The following is a 16,436-nucleotide window of genomic DNA, read 5'->3' on the forward strand; positions in this document are numbered from 1 at the left end:
TCTCTACATCCGTTCAATATCCCCCTGTTAGTCTTAAGTGGTACGGGTCCCACACACTTGATCAGTATTCTAGAAACGGCCGCACAAGTGATTTGTAAGCAATCTCCCTTGTAGACCGATTGCACTTCCCCAGTATTCTACCAACAAACCAAAGTCTTCTGCCTGCCTTGCCCCAGGTGAATATATGTGATTATTACATTTCTTATTCCTACAGAGTTTTACACACAAGCATTTGTATGAGGTGGCCGATACCATCAGTGATTATTGATGTTACAGTCATAGGGTACTAGCCTACGTCCTTTTGTTCTGTAAAGTGCAAAATTGTACATTTCTGAACATTTAAAGCAAGTTGCCAGTCTCGGCACCACAGTGAACTCTTATTAAGATCCGACTGAATATTTATGCAGATTCTTTCAAATAGTACTTCATTATAGTTAGCTGCATAATCTGCAAAAAGTTTGAGGTTACTATTAATGTTGACTGCAAGATCATTAATATACAACATGAATGGCAAGGGTTCCAACACAGGTCCTTGGGGCACACCCAAAGTTATTCTACATATGACGATGACTCTCCATCCAAAATAACATGCTGTGTCCTCCCTACCGAAAAGTCCTTAATTCCATCACAAAGTTCACTTGGCACCCTATGTGATCATACTTTTGACAATAAGCATAGGTGTGGTACCGAGTCAAATGCTGTTTGTAAATCAAGAAATACTGCATCTACCTGATTGCCTTGCTCCAAAGCTTTCAGTTGGCATTGTGAGAAAAGTGCGAGTTGTGTTTGACATTATCAAGGTTTCGAAATTCTTACTGGTTGGCATTGAGAAGGTGATTTTGTTCAAGATACTTCTTTATATTTGAGCTCAAAATATGTTCTAAGACTCTACAACAAATTGATGTCAAGGATATTGGATGGTAGTTGTGTGGATCGTTTCTACTAGCCTTCTTGTAGACGGTGTGACCTGTGCCTTTGTCCAAGAACTGGGCGTGGGTTTTTGATCGAGGTAGTTACGATAGTGATTTGTAAGCAAAAGTATCCTCCCCATGAACTGTGGGCCTTGCCATTGGTGGGGAGGCATGCATGTCTCAGCGATATAGATAGCCGTACCATAGGTGCAACCACAACAGTTGATATCTGTTGAGAGGCCACACAAACATGTGGTTCCTGAAGAGGGGCAGCAGCCTTTTCAGTAGTTGCAGGGCCAACAGTCTGGATGATTGACTGATCTGGCCTTGTAACATCAACCAAAACAGCTCTGCTGTGCTGGTACTGTGAATGGCTGAAAGCAAGGGAAAACTACAGCCTTAATTTTTCATAAGAGCATGCAGCGTGTTGTATGGTTAAATGATGGCATCCTCTTGGATAAAATATTCTGGATGTAAAAGAGGCCCCCATTCAGATGTCCGTTCGGGGACTACTGAGGAGGACGACGTTATCAGGAGAAACAAAACTGCCTTTCTACAGATCGGAGCAAGGAATGTCAGGGTAGGATATACTTCCTACAAGAAAACTGAAGAGACCTTTGGAGGAAATATCAAGAACTCAGATGGAAAACCAGTCCCAAGCAAAGAAGAGAAAGTAGGAAGGTGGAAGGAGTATTTAGAGGTTCTATACAAGGGCAATATTATGGAAATGGAAGAGGACATAGATGAAGATGAAATGGGAAATATAATATTGCATGAAGAATTTGACAAAGTGCTGAAAGACCTAAGTTGAAGCAAGGCCCCAGGAGTAGACATCATTCCATTGAAGCTGCTGATAACTGTGGGTGAGCCAACCGTGACAAAACTCTACCATCTGGTGAGCAAGATGTACAAGACAGGCAAAATACCCTCAGACGTGTAGAAGAATATAATAATTCCAATCCTAAAGAAAGAAGTTGAAGACAGGTGTGAAAATTACCAAACTGTCAATTTAATAAGACATACTTGCAAAGTACTAACACAAATTCTTTACAAACGACTGGAAAAACAGGTAGAAGCCGATCTCAGGGAAAATAAGTTTGATTTTCTGGGAAATGTTGGAACACGCGAGGCAATACTGACCCTCCGGCTTATCGTAGAAGATTGGTTAAGGAAAGTCAAACATATGTTTCTAGCACTTGTAGACTTAGAGAAAGCTTTTGACCATGTTGACTGGAATCCTCTCAACCAAATTCTGAAGGTGGCAAGTGTAAAATACAGGGAGCAAAAGGCTATTTACAATTTTTGCAGAAATCAGATGGCAGGTATAATAGCCAAGCAGCACAAGAGGGAAGCAGTGGTTGAGAAGGGAGTGAGACAGGGTTTTAGCCTATCCCCGGTGTTATTCAATCTGTATATTGAACAAGCAGTAAGGGAAACAAAAGACAAATATGGAGTAGGAATTAAAATCCATGCAGAAGAAATAAAAACTTTGAGGTTTGCTGATGGCATTGTAATTCTCTCAGAGGCAGCAAAGGAACTGGAAAAGCAGTTGAACAGAATGGACAGTGTCTTGAAAAGCAAAACAAGGATAATGGAATTTGTCCAGATTAAATCAGATGATGCTGGCCGAATTAGATTAGCAAATGAGACATTTAAAGTAGTAAATGAGTTTTGCTATTTGGGAAGCAAAAAACTGACGATGGTCAAAGTAGACAGGATATAAAATGTAGTGTGACTATGGCAAGGAAAGTGTTTCTGTAGAAGAGGAATTTTTTAACATTAAGTATAGATTTAAGTGTCAGGAAGTTCTTTCTGAAAGTATTTGTATGGAGTTCAGCCACGTATGGAAGTGAAACATTGACGATAAACAGTTCACACAAGAAGAGAATAGAAGCTTTCGAAATGTGGTGCTACAGAAGAATGTTTAAGATTGGATGGATAGATCTTGTAATTAATGAGGAAGTACTGAATAGAATTGGGGAGAAGAGGAATTTGTGGCACAACTTGACTAGAAGAAGGGATCAGTTGGTAGGACACATTGTGAGGCATCAAGGGATCACCAATTTAGTATTGGAGGGAAGTGTGGAAGTTAAAAATCATAGAGGGAGACCAAGGAGTGAATACATAAGCTTATTCAGAAGGATGTAGGTTGCAGTAGTTACTCAGAGATGAAGAGGCTTGTACAGGACAGAGTAGCATGAAGATCTCAATCAAACCAGTCTCTGGACTGAAGACAACAACAATAACAACAACAACGACAGCTACAGATGTGATAGATTATAGGTGGACAAGGTGTGAACTCGGCAGTAAATTCAGTATAGAATCTGACAACGATTCTTCCATGTTCTGGAACTGTGTTCAGTTTTAACAGTGTCAGCTGTTTATAAACACCACTGACACTAATACTTATTTCATTCATATTTTCAGTGGCACAAGGATTAAATTGGGGCAATTCTCCTGGGTTTTCTTCTGTAAAGGAACATTTGAAAACAGAGTTAAGCATTTCAGTTTTTGCTCTGCTATCCTCAAGCTCAGTTCCTGTCTCATTCGCTGGGGTCTAGGCACTAACTTTGGTGCCACCAACAGACTTTACACAGAACCAGAATTTTGTCGGGTTATGTGAAAGGTCACTTGACAATATGATGATACGGTATTCATTGACGGCATCATGCATTGCTCTCTTGACAGCAAACACATTTTATTCAGCATCTCTCCTTCTGTAGCCCTAAGCTATGTTTTACATCTATTACACAGTGATCTATGTTTCTTCAAAAGTTTCTTTACAATGATTTTATACCACGAACGGACCTTTCCTTTATAAACTGTTCTACTGGGTACATATCCCTCCAGTGCATGGTGAACTATTCTTTTAAAGGAGGCAAAGTTCCTCTACATTCTCCTGCCCTGTGCTGAATATTTCAAGCTCCTCATTGAGATGTGATCCTACTGATGTTTTTAAATCTAGTTTACTGAACATACATACCTTTCTGCTTGTTTTAGTTGTCCTTTGCAGTTTGTTAATCATTGTTGCCACAACTGTGTCCTGGTCACTGATACCAGTTTTGATGTCAACATCCCCAAAGACATCAGGTCTGTTTTTGCTGTTGGATCCAATATACAGGGTGGAGAAAAATTGTGTCACGAAATATAACCCTGAAAATATTTTGGATTTGAGGTCCGCCAGTTATGCAAAACACCGTTTTTCTTCAACACCCAAACATGTTTCGGCACCACTGTGCCATCATCAGTGGGTTTCCTTTTTATTTTGCACTTTACATTTGATGAATGTGAAATTTACAGATCCCTTTTATGTTGTAGCTTGTCATAGTTTTCCGTGGCCAGCGCTCTCATTTCCCGCATTATGTTGACGTGTAGTGATGCACACGCAAGTATAGCCGGTTTTATCACAAATATCTTGATGAAAACACTTTTCCACCTCGCCAAAACACAGTATGATCGCGATCATACTGTGTTTTGGCGAGGTGGAAAAGTGTTTTCATCAAGATATTTGTGATAAAACCGGCTATACTTGCGTGTGCATCACTACACGTCAACATAATGCGGGAAATGAGAGCGCTGGCCACGGAAAACTATGACAAGCTACAACATAAAAGGGATCTGTAAATTTCACATTCATCAAATGTAAAGTGCAAAATAAAAAGGAAACCCACTGATGATGGCACAGTGGTGCCGAAACATGTTTGGGTGTTGAAGAAAAACGGTGTTTTGCATAACTGGCGGACCTCAAATCCAAAATATTTTTAACTGCAAACACGGCCAATACAAGGAGCTGCACATCAAAATGATGAATATAACCCTGGATAGCTGATGCCAGTAGAAACCAAAATTACTAATGTTGTGTAGGTCGACAACGCACCATTTTTGAACTATGGAAACTTGGTGCCACGCTCTCCCATTGGCCATGGGATTGCCCTGTTGCCATTCGTCGATTGACAGGCAGCGCTATGGTTGTCGGTTCACACATACAAATGTCCCTCGCCCCATCATTGCCCCAATGTGATATGCACACATTTCGAATAGGTCTTGCTGTTTGTCTCCACTCTCACGTCAGAAGCAATCAATGGAAAATCCAGGATGGAATGTAATAATATTATGAGAAGGAAGGTTGCTACTCACCATATAGCAGAGATGCTGAGTCACAGATAGGCTCAACAAAAAGATTTTCACACTTAAAGCTTTCGGCCAATGGCCTTTGTCAACAATACACGCACATATGCACATGCAAACACTCACGCACGCACAACTCTTAGTGAGTAGCTACTTTCCTTCTCATAATATTGTCACATCAGAAGCATTTGCACGTAAGCTTCGCTTTGGAGCACACACGTCACCTGCGATTTAGTCATACAGTAAACATGGTGGCACAGTATTTGTTTGAAGAACAAGGAGTTATGGTTTTTGTTTATGGACTAGCTGACAGTAATGAACATGAAGCTCGACAGTTGTATGAGGAACGGTACCCAGCGAGAGACCACTCACACCCACTAACATTTACAGAAATTCGCCAGCGTCTTGGCGAAACAGGCTCATTAGGGAAATATCAGTGATGCTGGAGGACTTTGAACATGACACGATGCTGCATTTGAAGAGACTGTTCTCGAGTGCTGAAGCACCTATGACAAGTTCTCGAGTGGTTGGATATGACATGGAGGTCACTTATCATTCAGTTTGGGAGGTTTTGAGGGATGATGGCCAACATCCATTTAATTTCTACCCTTTACAAGACCTAAATCCTGTGGCGAACTATGAACACTGGCTAGGATTTTGCCGGTGGTTTCTGCGACATGTTGTATGAGATCCTGACTTCCCCACCATTGTGTTGTTTACTGACAGGTGCTCCTTCCATTAGGATAGTCTTTACAACAGTCAAAACATTCATTATTGGGTAAGGGGACATCCTCACATCATGTACGTCCATGGCCACAAGGATTGATTTTCACTCAGTGTTTGGGCAGGCATTGTGGGTGATCATCTGATTGGGTCGGTCTGTCTACCTCCTCGACTTACTGGGCAAATTAAATTCACTTTTTGCAAGAAACTCTACCCAGCGTGCTGGAAGATGTTCCCCTGGACATACAGCTACGCATTTGGTTGCAGCATGATGAGGCACCCGCACATAACAGTCATGCTGTACGTGGATATTTAAATAAACTCTTCGATGGCTGGGTGATTGGCAGAGGTGCTCGCAGGACATGGCCACCATGATCACCAGACCTCACGCCACTGGACTTTTTCCTGTGGGGAGTCTTCAAGGTTCTAGTTCACATACTCGGATGCGAACCACAGAGAAATGAAGGGGAATTAAGGATTGCATTCAACATGCCACCAATCACATCATGCAATGCCAAGAATCTTTGAAAGAGTTCGGCAAAACACTGTTCGACATTACCAAGCTTATGTTGCATAATAGGATTACCAATACAAGCACCTGCTTAAAGGAAACAATGTCCTAGCTACAAAAATGGCCCTTTTCAGGGCTGACACAATTTGTGAAAGACTTTCTGAACATGAACTAACAGCTGTTGATGGGTTTGTTCCTGGTACGTCTTATCATGAAACTACAATGGATGTGCAGGGAACCCAGTGGATTCGCCACCAGGCCCCTAGAGTGGAAGGCTGGTGCACTACCACCAAGTGTGTAGGCCGCCTTGGATACATCACAATCTTCAGCAGGCAAAGCATTCACGGTCACGCATTGTCCAGAGCATCTGGCAACAGAGCAATCCCACGGTCAATTGGACTGCATGGCACCAATTTTCCGTAGTTTAAGAATTGTGTGTTGTTGACCTACACAACATTAGTAATTTTGGTTCCTACTGGCATCAGTTATCCAGGGTTAAAATCTACATCTACATCCATACTCTGCAAGCCACCTAACGGCGTGTGGCGGAGGGTACCCTGAGTGCTTCTATCGGTTCTCCCTTCTATTCCAGTCTCGTATTGTTCGTGGAAAGAAGGATTGTTGGTATGCTTCTGTGTGGGCTCTATTCTCCCTGATTTTATCCTCATGGTCTCTTCGCGAGATATACATAGGAAGGAGCAATATACTGCTTGACTCTTCAGTGAAGGTACGTTCTCGAAACTTTAACAAAAGCCCGTACCGAGCTATTCCGCGTCTCTTCTGCGGAGTCTTCCTTTGGAGTTTATCTATCATCTCCGTAACGCTTTCGCGATTACTAAATGATCCTGTAACGAAGCGCGCTGATCTCCGTTGGATCTTCTCTCTCTCTCTCTTCTATCAACCCTATCTGGTACGGAACCCACACTGTTGAGCAGTATTCAAGCAGTGGGCGAACAAGCGTACTGTAACCTACTTCCTTTGTTTTCGGACTGCATTTCCTTAGGACTCTTCCAATGAATCTCAGTCTGGCATCCGCTTTACCAACGATCAATTTTATATGATCATTCCATTTTAAATCACTCCTAATGGCTACTCCCAGATAATTTATGGAATTAACTGCTTCCAGTTGCTGACCTGCTATTTTGTAGCTAAATGATAAGGGATCTATCTTTCTATGTATTCGCAGCACATTACACTTGTCTACATTGAGATTCAATTGCCATTCCCTGCACCATGCGTCAATTCGCTGCAGATCCTGCTGCATTTCAGTACAATTTTTCATTGTTGCAACCTCTCGATACACCACAGCATCGTCTGCAAAAAGCCTCAGTGAACTTCCGATGTCATCCACAAGGTCATTTATGTATATTGTGAATAGCAACGGTCCTATGACACTCCCCTGCGGCACACCTGAAATCACTCTTACTTCGGAAGACTTCTCTCCATTGAGAATGACATGCTGCATTATCTTATCTAGGAACTCCTCAATCCAATCACACAATTGGTCTGATAGTCCATATGCTCTTACTTTGTTCTTTAAACAACTGTGGGGAACTGTGTCAAACGCCTTGCGGAAGTCAAGAAACACGGCATCTACCTGTGAACCTGTGTCTATGGCCCTCTGAGTCTCGTGGACGAATAGCGCGAGCTGGGTTTCACACGGCCGTCTTTTTTGAAACCCATGCTGATTCCTACAGAGTAGATTTCTAGTCTCCAGAAAAGTCATTATACTTGAACATAATACGTTTTCCAAAGTTATACAACTGATCGACGTTAGAGATATAGGTCTATAGTTCTGCACATCTGTTCGACATCCCTTCTTGAAAACGGGGTTGACCTGTGCCCTTTACCAATTCTTTGGAATGCTTCGCTCTTCTAGAGACCTACGGTACACCGCTGCAAGAAGGGGGGCAAGTTCCTTGGCGTACTCCGAGTAAAATCGAACTGGTATCCCATCAGGTCCAGTGGCCTTTCCTCTTTTGAGCGATTTTAATTGTCTCTCTATCTCTCTGTCGTCTATTTCGATATCTACCATTTTGTCATCTGTGCGACAATCTAGAGAAGGAAGCACAGTGCAGTCTTCCTCTGTGAAACAGCTTTGGAAGAAGACATTTAGTATTTCGGCCTTTAGTCTGTCATCCTCTGTTACAGTACCATTTTGATCGCAGACTGTCTGAACATTTTGTTTTGATCCACCTACAGCTTTGACATAAGACCAAAATTTCTTAGGATTTTCTGCCAAGTCAGTACATAGAACTTTAATTTCGAATTCATTGAACGCCTCTCACATAGCCCTCCTCTCACTACATTTCGCTTAGCGTAATTTTTGTTTGTCTGCAAGGCTTTGGCTATGTTTATGTTTGCTGTGAAATTCCATTCGCTTCCGCAGCAGTTTTCTAACTCGGTTGTTGCACCACGGTGGCTCTTTTCCATCTCTTACGATCTTGCTTGGCACATACTTATCTAACACATATTGTACGATGGTTTTGAACTTTGTCCACTGATCCTTAACACTATCTTTACTTGAGACAAAACTTTTGTGTTGAGCCATCAAGTACTCTGAAATCTGCTTTTTGTCACTTTTGCTAAACAGAAAAATCTTCCTACCTTTTTTAATATTTCTATTTAAGGCTGAAATCATCGATGCAGTAACCGCTTTATGATCGCTGATTCCGTGTTCTGCATTAACTGATTCAAATAGTTCGGGTCTGTTTGTCACCAGAAGGTCTAATATGTTATCGCCACGAGTCGGTTCTCTGTTTAACTGCTCAAGGTAGTTTTCAGATAAAGCACTTAAAAAAATTTCACTGGATTATTTTTCCCTGCCACCCATTATGAACGTTTGAGTCTCCCAGTCTATATCCGGCAAATTAAAATCTCCACCCAGAACTATAACATGGTGGGGAAATCTACTCGAAATATTTTCCAAATTATTCTTCAGGTGCTCAGCCACAACAGCTGCTGAGCCCAGGGGGCTATAGAGACATCCAATTACCATGTCTGAGCATGCTTTAACTGTGACCTTCACGCAAATCATTTCACAATTCAGATCTCCATGAATTTCCTTCGATACTATTGCACTTCTTATCGCTATAAATACGCCTCCCCCTTCACTGTCGAGCCTGTCTCTGCAGTATACATTCCAATCTGAGTTTAGGATTTCATTACTGTTTACGTCTGGTTTCAGCCAACTTTCTGCCCCTAGTACTATATGGGCGTTGTGACCGTTTATTAATGAGAGCAGTTCTGGGACCTTTCTATAGACGCTCCTGCAGTTTACTATTAGCACATTAATATTGTTATTCCCTGTTTCATTTTACCTGCTCCTACCTTGTCGTGTCTCAGGAGGCGTCTTGTCGGGCCTAGGGAGGGAATTCTCTAACCTAAAAAACCCCCATGTGCTCTCCACAAGTACTCCACTACCCTTGTAGCCGCTTCCGGAGTGTAGTGCACGCATGACTTATTCAGGGGGACCCTACATTTCCCCACCCGATAGCAGACTCAATTTTTCTCCAGCTTGTGTTTCCATCACGGGTGGGGTTCCTAATTTTTAACTAACGTAGTGGCAAACATGGGACACTAACACCGTGGTGCGGTCAGTCTGAACTCTTAATTGTAGATGAGTGTAATGTTAACAATTTGAATCTTTTTGAAATTTTCTGTTTTGCATATGGCAGAGTCTTTAATACAATGTAAATAAACATGAAAATGCAAAACATTAACATTAAATAATGATTGATAAACTGGCATTCAGATATTTTTACTGTGCATCTCATAAACTAATACATGTATATATTTTTCAAAAGCTAATAACGAAATTAATGCTTTGAAAGATTTTGTATTTCTTCTTGAAGAACCATTGGAACAAAAAATGTAACGTTTGTAACCTGAAAAAATACCTAATGAAAAATCAGAGCTCTCCAAATCACAATTTTTCACAACACTGCTTGCACAACTGGGAACAGCACTGCGTGCACATAGGTCTCTTGCAGATGTAGCAAACATACAAAGTCTTCCTTTTCTTGCTGGCTGGGCAGATTCTGCATGTTTTCCTATTCCTAGGACCTAGTTCTGCTTCCACTGCTTCTTCTGTTGGAGTGTCGGAGCCTAAAATCTGGCGAGTCATTGGTCGTAACGCCTGCGGAAGTCGTGGGTTCTGAGCTCGCTTTAGCATATGTTTCAGCACAAGACTATGGGCCAGCTCTTTTAGGAAGATACCTCTGTCAACAGGAGCTTCATCTGATCCACTCTTCAGAAGAACATATGCATTTACTGTGCTGAGGTCCAATAAACAGTAGAATAAACACATCGGCTAATGTCGAGCTCTTCGACTGCAGGAGTATATAGAACACTTTTGGCCAGTTCATCGACACCTCCTTTAGTGGCATTGTAGTATGATATTATTTCTGGTTTCTGAGAAGTCAGATCCTCATTAGGGCTATGATGCATGGAAGAGACAAGATGGTGCCTTGCATAAAACCGTGCAAAGATAAACCAACTGGCCTGTGTTATTAGGTTGGAAGGCTTGTGGAATCTCTCTCTTATTCTTTTTTTAGAGTTCCAACAAAAGTCAATCCTCTTTTCCTTAACTCTTCTACAGCCTGTATTGAGCTGAACCACTTGTCAGCAGTACTGTAGCAATTACTGCCATAGATTGGTTTACACAATCACAACAGAGACTGCATTGTTATCATCAGTTTCTTGTCATTGTCCAGCAAAGTATCACCATCAGAGCCTTTTCCAGTGTACATATACACATTATAAAAGTAACTGGTCTTTACATCACACAAGGACATTATTTTTAAACCGTGTTTAGCTGGCTTCTTTGGCATGTAGACCACAAATGAGCATTTACCATCGAAGGAAACTAGTAGTGTCACATGTGCCTAAATTGAAATATTTTTGGGAATTTACCATAATTTTTCTAAAGAGGAAAGACACTGCTGCCATTTTGTCAGCTTTGAGACTCTCTTTTCTAGTTCAAAAGTCATCAAACCGTAAGCAATTCAACACCATTAGGAAATGGTTCCTAGACATGACACATTTGAAAATTTCCTGACCTGAACCGTCAGTTACAAATATATAATTTACATTTTCTTGGTTGGATTTAAAGACAGAAGAATATATTGGAAGTCCTAAAAAAGCCAAAAGTTGATCCAAATCCAGGTTCTGAAGTTCAGCTTTGCTTTTGTCAGAATACTTCTGCCTGACGCAATCTATTTTAGCATTTCTCCATAGTAGGATGTGATTGAGAACTTCGTCATCAAAATAGAGATGCCATAATAAAAATGGATCTTTTGGATTTCCTGTAGTCAATGTGGTGTATGGAAATTTCATGATGGTGTTATGGTGAGGAGTTCTAACAGCTCAGATTGGAGGTGCTTTGGCCCATTTGTACTCCGTTGCTCATCACATGGATCACTACTTTCATCAGAGTAATTTTCTGTTGCACTTTGTTGTGACAAAATAAATGCTCACTCACAATGGGTTCAGTTTCTTCAGGAATATCATCACAGTCACTATTGTCTGATTCCTCCAACCATCTGCTCACAGTTTCCTCAAAGTTACGGTCTGAAGTGTTCACACATTGTCTGCTCCTTGCATCATATCCTTTACCTGTAGAATTACTAGGTTCCGACATATTTGGGTGTAACATTGTGTAGGCATATGAAATGGAATAGTCACATAGGCTTAGTTGTGGGTGAAGCAGGTGGTAGACTATAGTCTATTGGTAGAATAGTGGGAAAATGCAATCCATCTACAAAGGAAATTGCTTACAAACCACTCATGTGACTGGTTCTAGAATATTGCTCAAGTGTGTATGTCCCATACCAAATAGGGCTAACAGATGATATTGAATGTATACAGAGAAGGGTGGCACAAATGGTAAAGTGTTTGTTTGGCTTGTGGGAAAGTGTCACAGAGATGAAAAAGGAACTGAACTGGCAGACTCTTGAAGATAAATGTAAACTACTCCAAGACAGCCTAATTACAAAGTTTCAAGAACCAGCTTTAAATGGTGATTCTGGAAATATACTACAGACCCCCACATATTGCTCACACAGGGATCATGAGGACAAGATTAGATTAATTACACCACACACAGAAGCATTAAATCAATAATTTTCCTGCACTCAGTATTTGACTGGGACAGGAAGAGACACAAATAACTCATACAATGTAATGTACCCTTTGCCATGCATTTCATTGTTATGCAGAATTAGATGTAGGTGTAGATACCTTGGAGATGAAAATGTCAGAAAGTTGCCTTTTTTGTCCTGTTTTCATTCACTAATATCTTAAGGCATTTTGCTGTAACTCATTGAGGAAAATAGTTTTTGTTGCACAGAAGCCTGTAATAAGGACAGTATGTGATGTCAACTCCATAACCTCTTGTAGATAGCTCTTGAAATAGTTCAGCATATTGACAACAGCCTCACAATTCATTTATTCCCTTATGAGTTTTCACTGTCATCAATCAGTCACATAGTTTGAAAACTACAGTAACATAAGTAAATATAATACTAGGAGGAGGAATGATCTACACTGTCCATCACTCAGCCCTATTGCAGCACAGGAAGATGAGGTTCTCAACCATAAAAATCTTTGATTCTGTATCCACTTGTATAGAAAATTTTATAGATGATTTCAAACACAGATCAAAATCATATATTTACTTGACAACTCTTTCTACTCCATAGAATAGTTTCTAAACATGTAGTTTACATGGTTACTCTGCATTTCACACATATGTGTTTGACAGATGGTTCATACAACCACTTATGGCCATTCCACTCTCAGGTAGCACATGGGAGATATGAACACTTAACTCTTTCCATGCAATCTCTGACTTCTCTTATTTTCTCACAATAGTCATTTCTCCCTGTGTAGGTGGAAATCAACAAAATGATTTGGAATTCAGGGGAGGAAGTTAGCGATTGTAATCTTGCAGCAATGGAAAACGCCTTTGTTTTCGTGATTACCACACCATCTCACTTGACATATTTGTGACACTTTCTCTCCTATTTCACAACAATATAGAACGAGTTCCCCTTCTTTGGACTTTTTCAAGGTCCCTGATCAGTCATCACTGATACGTGTGCCATACTGCACATGAACACTCAAGAAGAGGACAACCAAACATAGTTTAGCCAGTCATCTTAGTAGAATTCTTCTCTTAGTGGACACCAACTCACAATCCTACAATCTACTCTCACTGTAGGGTTCCATCAGACACCTTCAACTGAAGATAACACATTGGTGATATTTGCTTTAGTAACTCCGTACGTGGTTACTTACTAAGTGCTGTGTCTTCCTGAAACCCACATAGACTGTACAGTTGCTTGATGATGTTATTTCTTCCTGTAACTGTATCCTATTTGACTTCTGTTTTGTCTATATGTAGTGAACCCGGTACTAACATCAGTTCTCACAATACAAAATATTTATGCAGCTGTCTCAATGGCCCTGTCTTTTTTTGACATAGATGGCCTACCTGAACGATCTACATCGCAACAGGTACACATCCACTTTTAAAGTGATTTAGTCCCTTGTAAATATCTCGTTCACCATAATAAAATGTTCTGATATTTCTACAAATCATGGCAATTAAGGCATGCTGTAAAAATACATTTTGATGTTTTTCACGTAAGTGTAAATAGCCTGTTAAATAAGAAAGTTTAGCTTCCATTGTCAGAAAGGAAAGTCTAAAGGTATTTTAACTGATGTGTTATGCACAGCAGAACATCATATTAATACTGAATGCTTTTTCTGTAAACCACATAGAATACATAGTTCAGAAACCCACTACACAGTTCAGAAACCCACTCACTATGGAAATATATTATATCAATAGGCATCAAATAGACCTGACCTTTTTGTGGATGTCTTCCTTGTAATAGGCGACAGTAGCTATGAGATTCATATTTCTAGCATCGGTGCTTATCAAAACACAAAGTGCAACTAAAACAAGTATAAAAATCTACATTACCAGTAAATTAGATACAAATGAACTTAAAATATTCAGTTCTAGACTGGAAGACACAGAAGAAATGTGCCTCAAGTTTAGAAGAATAGTTGTCCAATCACTGCTTAGGTATGTACCTAGCAGAGCAGTTCTAAATGGGAATAGTATACAGTGTCCATAAAGAAACATCTGAAGAAAAGCAACTTCTGCATAGTAGGCATAAAATAAAGTATGAAGCATGGGAATATAGGTAGAGAGATGCTGAATGAAATGTGTTTCGTGATGAAAAGAGCAGTGCAAGAAGCTTACAATGATTACCTTCATTAGTGTGTTATAATCAATATATCTCTCATAAAACCTAAAGAAATTCTGGCCTCTGTAAAGGCTGTCGTTCGAACTGAAGTTAATGTGTGTACACTAATGAATAACACAGGAACTAAAATTGCGGATAGGGAAGCAAAAGCCAAAATGCTGAACTCTGCTTTAACATGCTCCTTTAGAAAGGAAAATCCAGTGCTGCTCCAATTTAATTCTAACATGACTTTAAAGGTGAGTACTCTAGATATCAGTGTCAGCAGTGTTGAGAAATAATTGAAATCACTAAAGCTGAACAAGGCTCCAGAACCAGATTGTAATGCTGTTGGATTCTATAAGAATTTTTGACTCTCACACAAACCTTCAGATGTCAGACACTCAGATCGGTACCAAATGTTGTATGTCGATATAGTATGAACAAAAACACCGATTTAGTTCATGTTGTTTGCTATTGTTGAGTAGAACTTGTGTAAATGGTAATTTAAAGTACCACCAGAGCCACGGAGCACAGGAAAAACCTATCTGTGAGTGATTATATAGTAGATCTCACGTGGGTGAGAAGGTAGAGCATATGGTTATCATACCATAGGTCCTGTGTTCAAATCCCACTGATGACAATTTTTTTAACTGTTTATGCGTGACACTAGTATATGGGAGAACAAATTCCTGACATGTAAAAGGACTTTTCAGAATTTGTAGCGGTGTTCTTTTGGCAGTCTGCTTTCCTTTCATTAGTTGAATGTTATGTACTTATTACTGATCTTATTATTTTGTTTATCATTATTACTTCCACAAGTGTGATGCAGTTGTTTCTTTATTTTTCTGTTATGATTATATATTCTGTGCAACTACAAATGTTCTCAATAGGTTTCCACTTGGAAAGAACATTGCTGTAAACTCCAAACAGCCCTTTTACATGCCATAAACATGTTGTCCCATTTAACACTTTGACATATAATACAGTAAAAATTTGTTGTCATTGGCGTTTGAACCTGGGACTTTGGTAAGTTCTGTCACTCTACCAAATTTCCTGTGTAAGCAACATGTGTCAGTTACTCGCAGTTATGCTTTTGATGTGCTCCATAGTTCTGCTGTTACTTTTAATTAACATTTATGTCCGTTTTGCTGCAAAATCATTTGTGTTCATTCATTTTCAGAAAAAAAAACAGAACACCTCAAACTACTAGAGATAGGACACTCATATTGACAGGACATGTACATTATTATGTTCTGCAGAAATAATTAGCATTTTAGTCACCCCAGTTCAGCATGCCCTGATAACTTGTTCCATGTGTAATGGCATTGGCGCATATAAGGCACAAATGGCGTCCTGTATTATAGCCATCTATGCTTCATTCACCAGGTTCCAAAATTCACCTGAGGTGGTTGGCACTGAGTCACACCACTGCACCTTCCTTTTCACTATATCCCACACAATTTTAATTGATGTCAAGCTTGGTGATTTGGTGGCCCAGGACAAAAGGCAGACATCCTGTAACACCAATAAAGCCCACATTCTTGTAACATGTGACCGTGCATTGTCTTGCTGCAAAATGGCATATGGGGTGTTTTGCAGTAAGGATATGGCTACAGGTCATTCACATAGGTCAAACTGGTCACAGTGCCCAGAACACACACCAACTGTGATTTGTGGTTGTACCCAATAGCACGGTTGTACCTAATGGCACCTCACATCATAAGGTCCTGAGTTGGCATTGTATGTCTTGTGCAAATGCAGTCACTGTGATGCTCCCCCCCCCCCCCCCTCCAGTCAGTGGTGAACCAAACTGCCTCCATAATTTTCATACAGATCCTGGATTCATCTGAAAACACTATCTGATGTCATTCCTGGCTACAGTGATGTCATTCCATACTTCATTGT

The 16,436-nt window shown here is 40.3% G+C and overlaps 1 protein-coding gene across 1 annotated transcript in view; it reads left to right on the forward strand.

Moving 5' to 3' along the window:
* The window catches only part of LOC126355997 (uncharacterized), a gene marked incomplete in the record, with an annotated part of 124,930 nt that overhangs the window by 571 nt on the left and 107,923 nt on the right, over positions 1-16,436 (forward strand).

The sequence above is a fragment of the Schistocerca gregaria genome, chromosome 3, assembly GCF_023897955.1.
Source record: "Schistocerca gregaria isolate iqSchGreg1 chromosome 3, iqSchGreg1.2, whole genome shotgun sequence".
Classification (NCBI taxonomy): domain Eukaryota; kingdom Metazoa; phylum Arthropoda; class Insecta; order Orthoptera; family Acrididae; genus Schistocerca; species Schistocerca gregaria.